The following is a 10,492-nucleotide window of genomic DNA, read 5'->3' on the forward strand; positions in this document are numbered from 1 at the left end:
AAGCCCTGGTTTGCTACTGCTGCAGTAGCCCTGGCTGTGGGGACAATAGAGCTCGCCATGAAATGACGATCAACCAAAATATTTCAGAGGGGCACAGCAGGGAGCACAAGCTGCTGGGCGTCAGCAAAGGGCTGTGCTCAGCTTCTCTGCGGCACGTTGTCACAGGCAAGGTGAACACGAAGCACAGGGAGGATCTGCAGTTCTACCTGCCTTGCAGGGGCTTGGCCTGAGCTCCCCCTTTGCAAACCAAGTCACCCTCCCACCACACCGCACAACCTCTGCTTCATGTACGTCCCAGCAACTGGGGTACCACATGCAGAGAAATCTGAGAGGTCCCCCCTGGTCACAGCTCTAGTCATCACTGGTTCCAACACCTTCTGATGCTCAGGGTGTCCCCTGCGCCAGGGGTCCTCCCTCCAGGCGCCCCTCCTCCTCTCCATTTGCCCTGGAGTAGACAACATCACACCCATCCTGGGGAGATTTAAGCCCCAAAGAGCTCAGAACTGCCTGAAGCCAGCACAAAAGCCTATCTTCTCTCTGAGAGTTGCAATGTCCTTACACCCTCCCTGTCCTTCCCGTCTCGATCAGAAACCAAACAGGGGAAGCGGTGCACGCAGATACACAGAGAATACTGAATGGGACACACTGGCTCCTCTTCCAACTCCTTTATTGTCTCAAAGGTGTTTTCATTCTGTTGGAGGAAAAAGAGAGAAATATGTAGAGTCCCCAGGTTTATCCCTGGTAAGCACTTTCACATGTTCATTTAGCAAAGCAGATTAGATTGATTCCTCAGAGATTTTTATTTGGGGGGGGGGGGGGGAGGGCGGGGGAGGAGGGGATTATAATGAACTCATTCAGTTTTTAAATCAGGCTTAGGAGCCACGACTCACTGGCTACGAATACATGTACACACATGCGTGTACAGGACAGCACAGAATACTCTATTTACTCATATGCCTCTGAAAAGACATTTTTTTTTCTATTATTTGTTGTTCTCTGCATCATTTATGGCTGGACTGCATGGACAAGATGGTTTTCTTAATTCTGTGAAAACACTTGCATCTATTGATGCCTGCACCTCTAAACATAGTGATATGGTCATACAGCCAAATCTGCAAAGCGGATTACTGTTCTTACACCATTCTGGGCATAGCAGGCATACTCATAGAAACACCCCTAACGGCCTAATGGTCATGCCTATTTACACATTTATTTCTGCTATTTCATCCTCTGTAAAGAACAAGTGCTCCTTTCCTCGACCTGTCTCAGAACAAATCTGAATACTTAAGGAATTAAAACAGATGAGTCGGCCAAAGGAAAATTTAAACATACTTACTTTAACAATGCCAAGGAGTTATTACTAAAATGCAGGCACTTTGACAGCAGGTATCTTACCAGTGCTGTGCAAAGTGACACAGAAAAGCCTCAAGAAAAATCTACTAGAGTTTGGGTCAATACACTAAATCCCAGCACAATGGCTCAAGGGTAAGGGCACTTCAAAACAGAATGTGTCCTGAATCAAGTTAGGAAGAAGACAAAGAACATATCCTGCTGGGAAGATCATTAACGATTAGGAAAACTCGACCAGGCTACTATAAATTTGTCCCAGGTTAGAAAAGGCCAAGAATCTTTCAAAGGACACTACAAAAAAATAACATTTAAGACAAAAGGCAGTGTAGGACCAAATGGAATTAAAAGGAGTCCTAGAAAGTAAATCTTTCAGTAATAAGCAAGCAAGGCTAATAACAATCTAGGGCACAGAAAAGATTAGCTCAGCACCAGGATGCACAGCAGATAGGAGAGCAAATTAGTTCTGTTTTACCAAAAGGTAAATGCGGGCGGGGGGGGGGTGGGGGGGGTGGGGGGGTGGAAATGCAGTATTTAGTGTTTCTCTTTATTTTTCCTGCATCTAATTTTTAACTGTTAAGAGAAATAACACAAAAGCTTTATTTTTGCTAATGCCAGGCAACCAGAATCTGGAATTTAAATTAATCCTTTACACACTGCCATTTGGGGATCATTTCTACCAGATCCAACAAGGATACAAGGGATAGGACAAGAGGAAACGGCCTCAGGCTGCCCCAGGGGAGGTTTAGATTGGACATTAGGAAAAAATTCTTCACTGAAAGGGTTGTCAAGGCCTGGAACCAGCTGCCCAGGGAAGTTTCGGGGTGGCCTCACCATCCCTGGAGGCATTTCAAAGAGGTGTAGATGTGGTGCTCAGGGACACAGTTTAGTGATGGGCTTGGCAGTGTTGGGTTAATGGCTGGACTCAATGATCTTACAGGACTTTTCCAACCTAAATGATTCTATGATTCTATGCTGTTCAAAGTGACCTGCAGTCTTCCTTCAAAAAAGAGGGTTTATACTGCTGTTTCAATTGTTCTGGTTATCGGGTAATCCAGCCTCATAGCACTCTTTAAATTAAAGTTTACAAGCACCGAGATATTCCCCAGTGACTGCACTTTAGCTAGTTTGATATTAAGCTAGACATTTTTCTTAACGTGATTAGCAGCATACCTCAAGCTATGTTTGAACATATATTCTTAGGTGAATGGGAGATACTACCAGCTTTTCATTAGACAGAACATATGAGTATTTTAAAAAGCCAAACTCTAACAGAATACACAGCACAAGCATGTCTTTCTGCCAAGGTATTTTCTATTAAGTAAATCAAATGCATATGTTCGGTCTCTCCCTCTTCTGTCCATACTTAAAATCCAGGCAAATTTGCAGAACAGCGCAAAGAGCAAGGTGTTAGAGAGAAGACCCACAACTTCTCTCGCACATGCTCTTCTGCTACCGGTAGCTACGTGCTTACCTTTGCACTCACATTTGTTACACAACACACTTTGGTGCCCGGGAATTTGATTGATTTAGATTCGCCCTGACAGAAGGAAACCTTTTTTCTTAACCGTTTGACCTTGTTTCACTTCTAACTGGAAGATCAGTCCTGCCAGGAAGGAGAGGTGAAACCTCACGACAGCTGGAGGGTGAATAATCTCTCTTCAAACTCTAAAACTCTGCGTATCAAGTTTCCTTTACAATTTGTACTCCACCGGGCTATTAAAAATCTATGAAAAGCACAGCAAGAAATCAAGCCGCCCGCCAGTACAGAAGGTGCCAGCAGCTCCTCCTCGTTTCGCGAAAATCCAGCCCTCACCCTGAGGCTGCGGGACCAAATCCTGTGCAGCTGGAAGCGGCAGCGAGCCCTGGCCCCGGGGAAGGGCAGCTCAGCACCCTGCAAGGACGAGGCGCATCGCTCCGCTCCCCGCCACCCCGGGATGCCACACAGCCCCGGCGCCGGGCAGCGGCGGCAGCACGGGCTCGCTGACGGTAACGGCGACCCTCCTGCCTCCCCCGAACGCGTAACGAGAGGCGAAAGCACCGTCCGGGCCGGCGGGCAAAGCACCTGGAGCCGCATCTCCCACCCCGGCAGGCCCGCCACCCGCCGGGCCGCCACCCCCCTCGCACCCAGACGGGGGGCGAGCCCCGGGAAGGGCCGCTGCCGCACCGGGACGTCGCGCAGCCCCTCCGAGCGCCGAGCCCGGCCGGGGCTGGCAGCGACCGTCTCCTCGGGACCTGATGCTGCCGTCCAACGGCCGGATCCCATCGCCCGCCGCGCAACGGACCGAGCACCCGCACGGCCGAGGGACCAGCTACGCGTGTCTGCGGGGACGGGAGCTGGGGGGCAAACCCACAAAGCTAGCACAGCTCTTCGCGACAGGAAAATACTTTATACCCCTGGAAAAACCGTTTACGATGACCTTTAGTCACACTTAATCCTCACTGGGTCTTACGAGCCTCATCCCCATTTAAAGGCACAGCGGTCTTTACTTTCACTCAAGTGTTCATGCACAGTTCAAGTAATTTCTGTTTGGTCCCATTAACCAACTGGTTCTCCTTGAGCTTACCTCGTGCCCCAGCTTGCCCCATGGCGTCTGTTCCCCCTCCCGAGGCCGTGTGCTGCCAAGCGCCTGCGACACGCGCTGTCCCCCGGACCCGCTCCGCTGCTTCGCTGCAGACACATCTTTCCTCTACGCTGCCACTTAAGGCGCAGAGCTGCCTTCTGCTGACCACCGACGTGCAAGCCGTCGGTCCGCAACGCTTCCCGGGGCGCCGGGGGCTGCCTGCGGCGCGGCGCGGTGCGGGGCCGGGGGCGGCTCTGCGGGGGCTGCCGGCGGCTGAGGCGGAGCCGCGAGTGCGGAGCCGCGGCGCAGCCCCCGGGTTCGCCCCCTGCGCAGGGCTGCCCGCTCCCTTCCCTGCGCGCTCCCCGGCGCTCGCCGCCTCGCTCCGGCCTCTCCCGGAGAAGGGGTCCGCTCTCCGGCTGGCAAACGGCTCCCCCGAGCCGGGCACGGCCAGCGCCGCCGTCGCAGGAGCGTGTCGGGCCGAGGGGCGGCGGCGAAACGTCTCGAACCTCGGCAGCCACAGCCCCGACCGCGCGGAGACCCGGCAGCGAGCCCGGGCCCCCCGCGGGAGGCGGCTCCGGCTGACCGGCACCTTCACGCCGCACTCGCGGCCTCTGCCGCGGTCGTGCCCGTCCTCCGCAGCCGCTCGGGGGGCGCCCGTCACCCGCAGCTCCCCCGGCTCGCCCGCGCCGCTCCCGCAGCCGCCCCCGGGCAGGGCGGGGGGGGGACGGCGGAGCCCTCCCCGGCTGCCGTGCGGGCTCTGCGGCCCGGGCACAGCGGCCCCGCCGGCGCACCCCGCAGCGAGCGCACCGCGGCGCGGGGGGGCGGGGGGCGGCCACCGGCTTCCAGCCGCCGGCTGGCCCCGACGGAGGGGCGGGCGGGGTCGCTCCAGCCCGCGGCACCGGTGCCGGACCGCCCGCCGGCCGGGAGGGGTGTCCCCCCGCCCCGGGTGGCCCCGCGCCCCCCGAGCCGCCCCCCTCTCGCAGCCCGGGCTGCTGCCGAGCTCCGCTGCCGAGAGCCCGAGCGAGATCGCTGCCCCCCGGGCCCCGGTGCCCACCCGGCGCTGGAAAAGCGCAGCCCCCTGCGGCGGGCTTACAGGCACCAGGGGCTAGGGGCTGCCTCTGCCTGCCTGTGCGGGTGTGTACACCGCATAACCCAGCGCTGACCCTACCTGCATGCACACGTGTGTGTGGCGGGCATGCCCGCTCGGCACGCGTGTGCCCACTGGAACACACTTCCTTGGCCGGAGCCGGGGGGGGCTGCAGCAGCCTCCCCTCTCTCCTGGGCTGGTACTGTAATAAGTAACTAAAGGGAATTTGCTGACCGACCAAGGTAAGCAAGAGGAAGGAACCCATCGTGGTGGCCTTAAGAACGTCCTGTTTAACAAGAAGAGACGTTTCCACAATGTTATCTTGCTGCACCAAGCATGGGAACGTCCTGTCTGACGAGAAACCAGGATAACAGAAGCAGCAGAGGGGCTACTGAAGGTGTCAGAAGCGACCTCGGGGAAGATAAAACGAGCTGCTCAGCTTGCTTGAATTTGCGCGCCGCTGGTGGAGCAGGAGACTCCCCGGCCGCCCAGCGCTGTTTTGCTTACTTGTCGCTTGCTTTAATAAATCACATTTTCTAATTGGCCAGTCTCTGTCATTTCATTGGACAGGTGAACTCTAACAATTTTGGTGCCGTGACTCGGATAAGGGCAGTCTGGCCTGAGGTCCGTGGCAGGGGAGGCGCCCCGCTGGATAAGCGGCCCTTGTCAGGGTGCTTCTACGCCAAATCCTTTACCGACGAACCTCAAATGTGACAGTACGCAAATAAAACCGGTTACCCCATAACCTTTGTGCACGAAGCCCGAATGAAGACGCAGGACGCGTGAGTATAGGCCGGTTCACCGTTCGGTTGGGGCTGGGTATCCTGAAGCGTGCTTGTGTGCGACGCCCAGGGAGGGCGAAGTGAGTGCGGACCCTCAGTAGTGCGGTTTCCAGACCCCGCGAGGGGCTGCGCCACGAACCAGGGGAAGCGAGTGCGTGAGTGAAAGAAGGCGCCTCGGAAGACGGGACAGAGGAAAAGCAAGCCCTCTGATCCCATGGGTGGTTCTGGGGTCCAGATTAGGCTCCCACAGATACCACCGGAGAGTCCGCTAGGACTCATGATAAAATTTTGGGATGCGTACCCTTCTAGGCAGGGTAAGAGTAAAGTAAGATTGATACGCTACTGTATGGAAGTTTGGGGTGGGAAACAAATCAGGGGCGACCACCTCTACCGACCAGTCTTCGGGGCACCTGAAGACTGGATATGCCGGGCTTTGAATAGATATGTGAATTCAAAAGACCCCTTTAGCCCGGAGGAAAGTGAGTATGCTTCCTTATGGGTAGGGTCTGAAACTAGGGCCCTTTTGTTCCCGTTAAAAGAAAACAACGGGGGGAAAAGAAGAAGAATAGAAGTGAGGATGAGATCCCTACCTCTCCCCCTGCGTATATACCTCCACCGCCCCCCCTGCCCCCCCCCCCGCAGCAGCCCTTACCACCTCCCTCCCTCCCCTCCCGCCGCTATCTAGACCCTGTGAAAGTGTTAAAGTATCGGGGTGAGTTTGTACAAAGCCCCGTCGCCCCTCGAAGGTGCGGCTGAGCCCTGCGGGACGCATGGCAGGGTGTTTGCTGTTTGCCTGCGAAGGCATGGTATGTAAGAACGCAGACTTAAAGCAACAAGGAGCAGATTTGCATTCAGGGTCAGAAAGAGTTAAAACAGAAGTGCTGTAGCAGAGGCAGGCTTGTGTAACCTGCAGAGCAGGAAGAGCATCTCCTGCCCCGAACCCCTCTGATGGTGGGGAGGAGGGGGTTGCTCTTGCTGACAATTGAGCAGAAGGACCTGACAATGTCACCCCGATTGCTGCAGCATTTGCAGCACAACAGGACCGGTAACGGCCCCTCTAGGGCAGGCAGCGGGTCTGAGGAGAGTGAAGGTGAATCTCGGATGGATGGGGAAATTTAGATGTTGGAAAGTTGGTTGTGAATAGGCCTGGATAGAGGTTTGAGTTGATTTTTACTAAGGTAATCGTGATGTAGAAAAGTTGATAGAAGGAACAGGGAACACGTATAGAAGGTGAGAGAAGAAGAGCTGGGCAGAAGTGAAAGAGTGAATCCCTCTCCTATGGGATCGGATCACTGTGCATATTGTAGGGAAAGTGGACACTGGAAGCGAGATTGCCCTCAGCTAAAGAACCAGCAAGGGGTTCTGGTGAACTAGGGACTAGGAAAAATGAGGTGGAATTTTTAGTGAATGCAAAACCAACTTATTTGATGTTAAACTTCAGTGAAAAGTATTTGTTACAGTTGTGGGGGAGCTGCTGGCCACCAGGAAAACATTCTGAAACCTTTAAAATACAAACTAAGAAAACAATAAGAATGCTAAATTCACCAAAATCTTTGTTGGGATGAGATTTATTAGAAGATCTGGACGTTTAAAGAAGGAGAAATGAAACTAAAGGCTAAAAATAATCAATTAATTGAAATCTTGAGCTTATCTTTAATTCAACAGAAAAGTGGAAAAGAAGACCTCCCTGAAGTAAAGGAAATCTATAACCAGGTATATCTGGAAATAAATTCCAGGTAAGGCAAAAAAAATGCTTTACCTGCTACAGTAAAAATGATAAGGGGAAGGCCTGTCTAGCTCAGGTAAAACAATATCCCTTGGTCAGCGGGGCTGTAGGGGATATTGGCATGAAAACTGAAATAAAATACACTCTGTAGTAGTTCTACTAATGTAAATCTGTGTGTTTTGCCATGACAGTGACTTGTTATGGGATGTGCAGATGAAACTGCATTGACAACGAAGTACAAGGAATAAGGTTGGTCAGGTGCCTCCTACCATAGTCAAGGGCAAGACTGGGTTGGCCTCTGTGTTTGCCACCAAGAAGAATCTTGAGCTCCGCTGTTGGCTGCAACCCAGTAGGCGTTGAGCGGTGGGAACATGTGCCATGCCAGTCCCTGATGTGAGGAATGGCCCCCTCTGTTATAAGAGGGTCATCCAGGAAGGAAGAACGTAAGATGACCCATTGAGGCACTGATTTGGAGATTGGAAACTGCCTGGCTGACCACGGGGCCAGACGAGCAGCAGAGAAAGTAGGAAAAGAGGAATTATCCTTAATGCCAGACGGTAAAATCCAAACTGTAAGTGCAGATCAGGAACCAAACTATTCTAAAGAAGACCTAAAGCTAATTCAGGACATGAATCGTAAAATAAAATTAAATAAGTGGGCTTATTTGGCAGATGGCCGTATAGTGGTACCATCCAATTTAATATGGACCACAGCCCTAACAGAATATAATAAGACTCATTGGGGAGCTGATACTTTATATAAAAGGCTAAATCAAAAATTGATAGGGCAAAACTTATACAGTACAATAAAGCAGGTGACTCAGCAACGCGAAGTGTCTTTACATAATAATCCCAATGTAACAAATAGAATAAAACTAGTGAACATTAGTAGACGAAATTATCCAGGATAACAGTGGCAAGTTGATTTTTCTGAACTCCCAAGAAAAAGGGGGGTGCCAATATTTATTAGTTATGACTGATACATTTTCAGGTTGGCCAGAAGCTTTTCCTTGTCAAACAAAGCAAGAGAGGTAATGAAGGGATTGTTGAATGAGATTATTCCCCGTTTTGGGGTACTGGCAACAATCTCTTCTGACAGAGGCTCACACTTTTGTGACAAAACAATACAAGTGAGTACAGTGTTAGGAATAGATTGGCAATTACATACTCCTTATAGGCCTCAAGCAAGTGGACAAGTGGAAAAAATGAACCGTTTAATTAAAAACAAATAGCAAAAATAAGGCAAGAAACAAATCTAACTTGGCTACAATCTCTCCCTTTAGCATTATTAAGAATCCGAACTAAGCCAAGGACAAAGGAAAATTTAAGCCCTTTCGAAATAGTATACAGGAGACCATATCAGTTACAATTTGCTGAACAAGATCTGAGACAGCTGGGAGAGGGATATTTGTGTGAATATGTGAAGGCCCTCCAGGGACAATTAAAGGTTATAAATAAACAGATATTGGGAGCAAGGGCCAGGGGGTTAGATCAACCAATCCACTCCTTTAAAACTGGTGACTATATGTATATAAAGACTTCTTCAGGGAAACCTTTAGAAGAAAAGTGGGAAGGACCCTATCAGGTGCTGCTGACAACCTTCACCGCCGTCAGGATAAGAGAACAACCAGCCTGGATTCACTACTCTTGGACAAAGAAGGCTTCTGAGAAATCATGGGCTGTCACCTCAGCAGGACCCATGAAACTACGATTTATTAGATCATAATTGTAATAGTAATAATTTTTTTAATTTTAATAACTTCTAGAAACACAATGGACTGTCAAAAGGATCAGGGATATTTGTGTAGAGTTATTCTGATCTTAATTGTAATAGCTGTAGAGATGTTAGAAACTGAAACATGGATAAACAATACCCGTCTTCAACACTCCAAAGAATTGTTAATGCCACGAAAGCTAAGGAATGCTGGATACGTACCTCTCTTCCTAAGGGAGGCCTGATAACACCCCTGTATGGGGTGGCCTCCCAAAACTGGAATTATCTAGATGGCAAATGGCCTACATGGCCAGACTTTTGGAAAAAACCAACCTATGGTGGAGGATATTACCTATTTGATAATAAAACTTATAAGTTGGGTCCCAGGTTTGATTTACAAATATTAAACCTAACCACCACAGTAGTTATGAAAAGTGATAATAACTGTCATTAGAAAGCTAAAACAAGACAGGAGGAACATGTCCTGGAAAGCCAGGACAAAATACTTGTTCCCAATCTGATGGATGGAATGATTAAACAGACATCCGTAAGATATGGAACACGGTGCAGATCCTGCATGAAATTACTAAAGACAATTTCTCATGGAGTTTTGAAACTATATGGAACAAACTGACTTCGCGGTTACCTAATTTGGAATGGTTAAAGCATGCTTTTGTTATAATACTTATTGTAATAGTTTTAGGAATAATATGTATATTACTTCAATGTTTTGTTTGGTGCTGTCAAGGAATGATCATAAGGCATAATGATTTTTGTAGTTGCAAAAGAATTTGCAGAAGTTGTTAGAAAAGGGGGGAATGAATAGCGAATGCTGTACCACTTATCTAAAGGATGACGCACCTACGTTTAGTTAAAAGTCGGGAGATGTCCGAGGACCCTTACTGCCACATGACGGATGCACAGACTGCTAAGTCCTTGGGTTGGTTATCTTCAGAAGGGACATTCTGTCTTAGATTCCTGTTGTACATGCAACGTGGCGAAGACAAAGACTTTAAACATGGCCCCTGAGGAATAGACTCTGCAGGCACGAGATACGTAAATGAATTCCCAGAATTGGAATGAATATGTAAACAATTTCTTGGAAAACTAATGAATAGGTCTGAGTAGCTTGTATCAAGGGGGGACTGAAAAGTCACCTCGGGGTGCATGACTTTGGCGGAGCGATCCCCCATGCACCCAGCGCTGCCGAATAAAGATAACCTCCGCTCGCCTGCGTATTGCTGACTGATTCTTCAAATCAGTAGCAAGTCTG

At 50.3% G+C, this 10,492-nt stretch overlaps 1 long non-coding RNA gene across 1 annotated transcript; it reads right to left on the minus strand.

Moving 5' to 3' along the window:
* Positions 1-650: 650 nt before the first annotated feature.
* Positions 651-3,992, minus strand: LOC129783602 (uncharacterized). The gene is made up of 2 exons (XR_008745380.1): positions 3,915-3,992; positions 651-691 (listed from the first exon to the last, which is right to left on the minus strand). It is a non-coding gene; the product is annotated as an uncharacterized LOC129783602 (long non-coding RNA).
* Between the last annotated feature and the right edge of the window lie 6,500 nt (positions 3,993-10,492).

This window comes from Falco peregrinus, unplaced genomic scaffold (assembly GCF_023634155.1).
Source record: "Falco peregrinus isolate bFalPer1 unplaced genomic scaffold, bFalPer1.pri scaffold_58, whole genome shotgun sequence".
NCBI classification, from domain to species: Eukaryota; Metazoa; Chordata; class Aves; order Falconiformes; family Falconidae; genus Falco; species Falco peregrinus.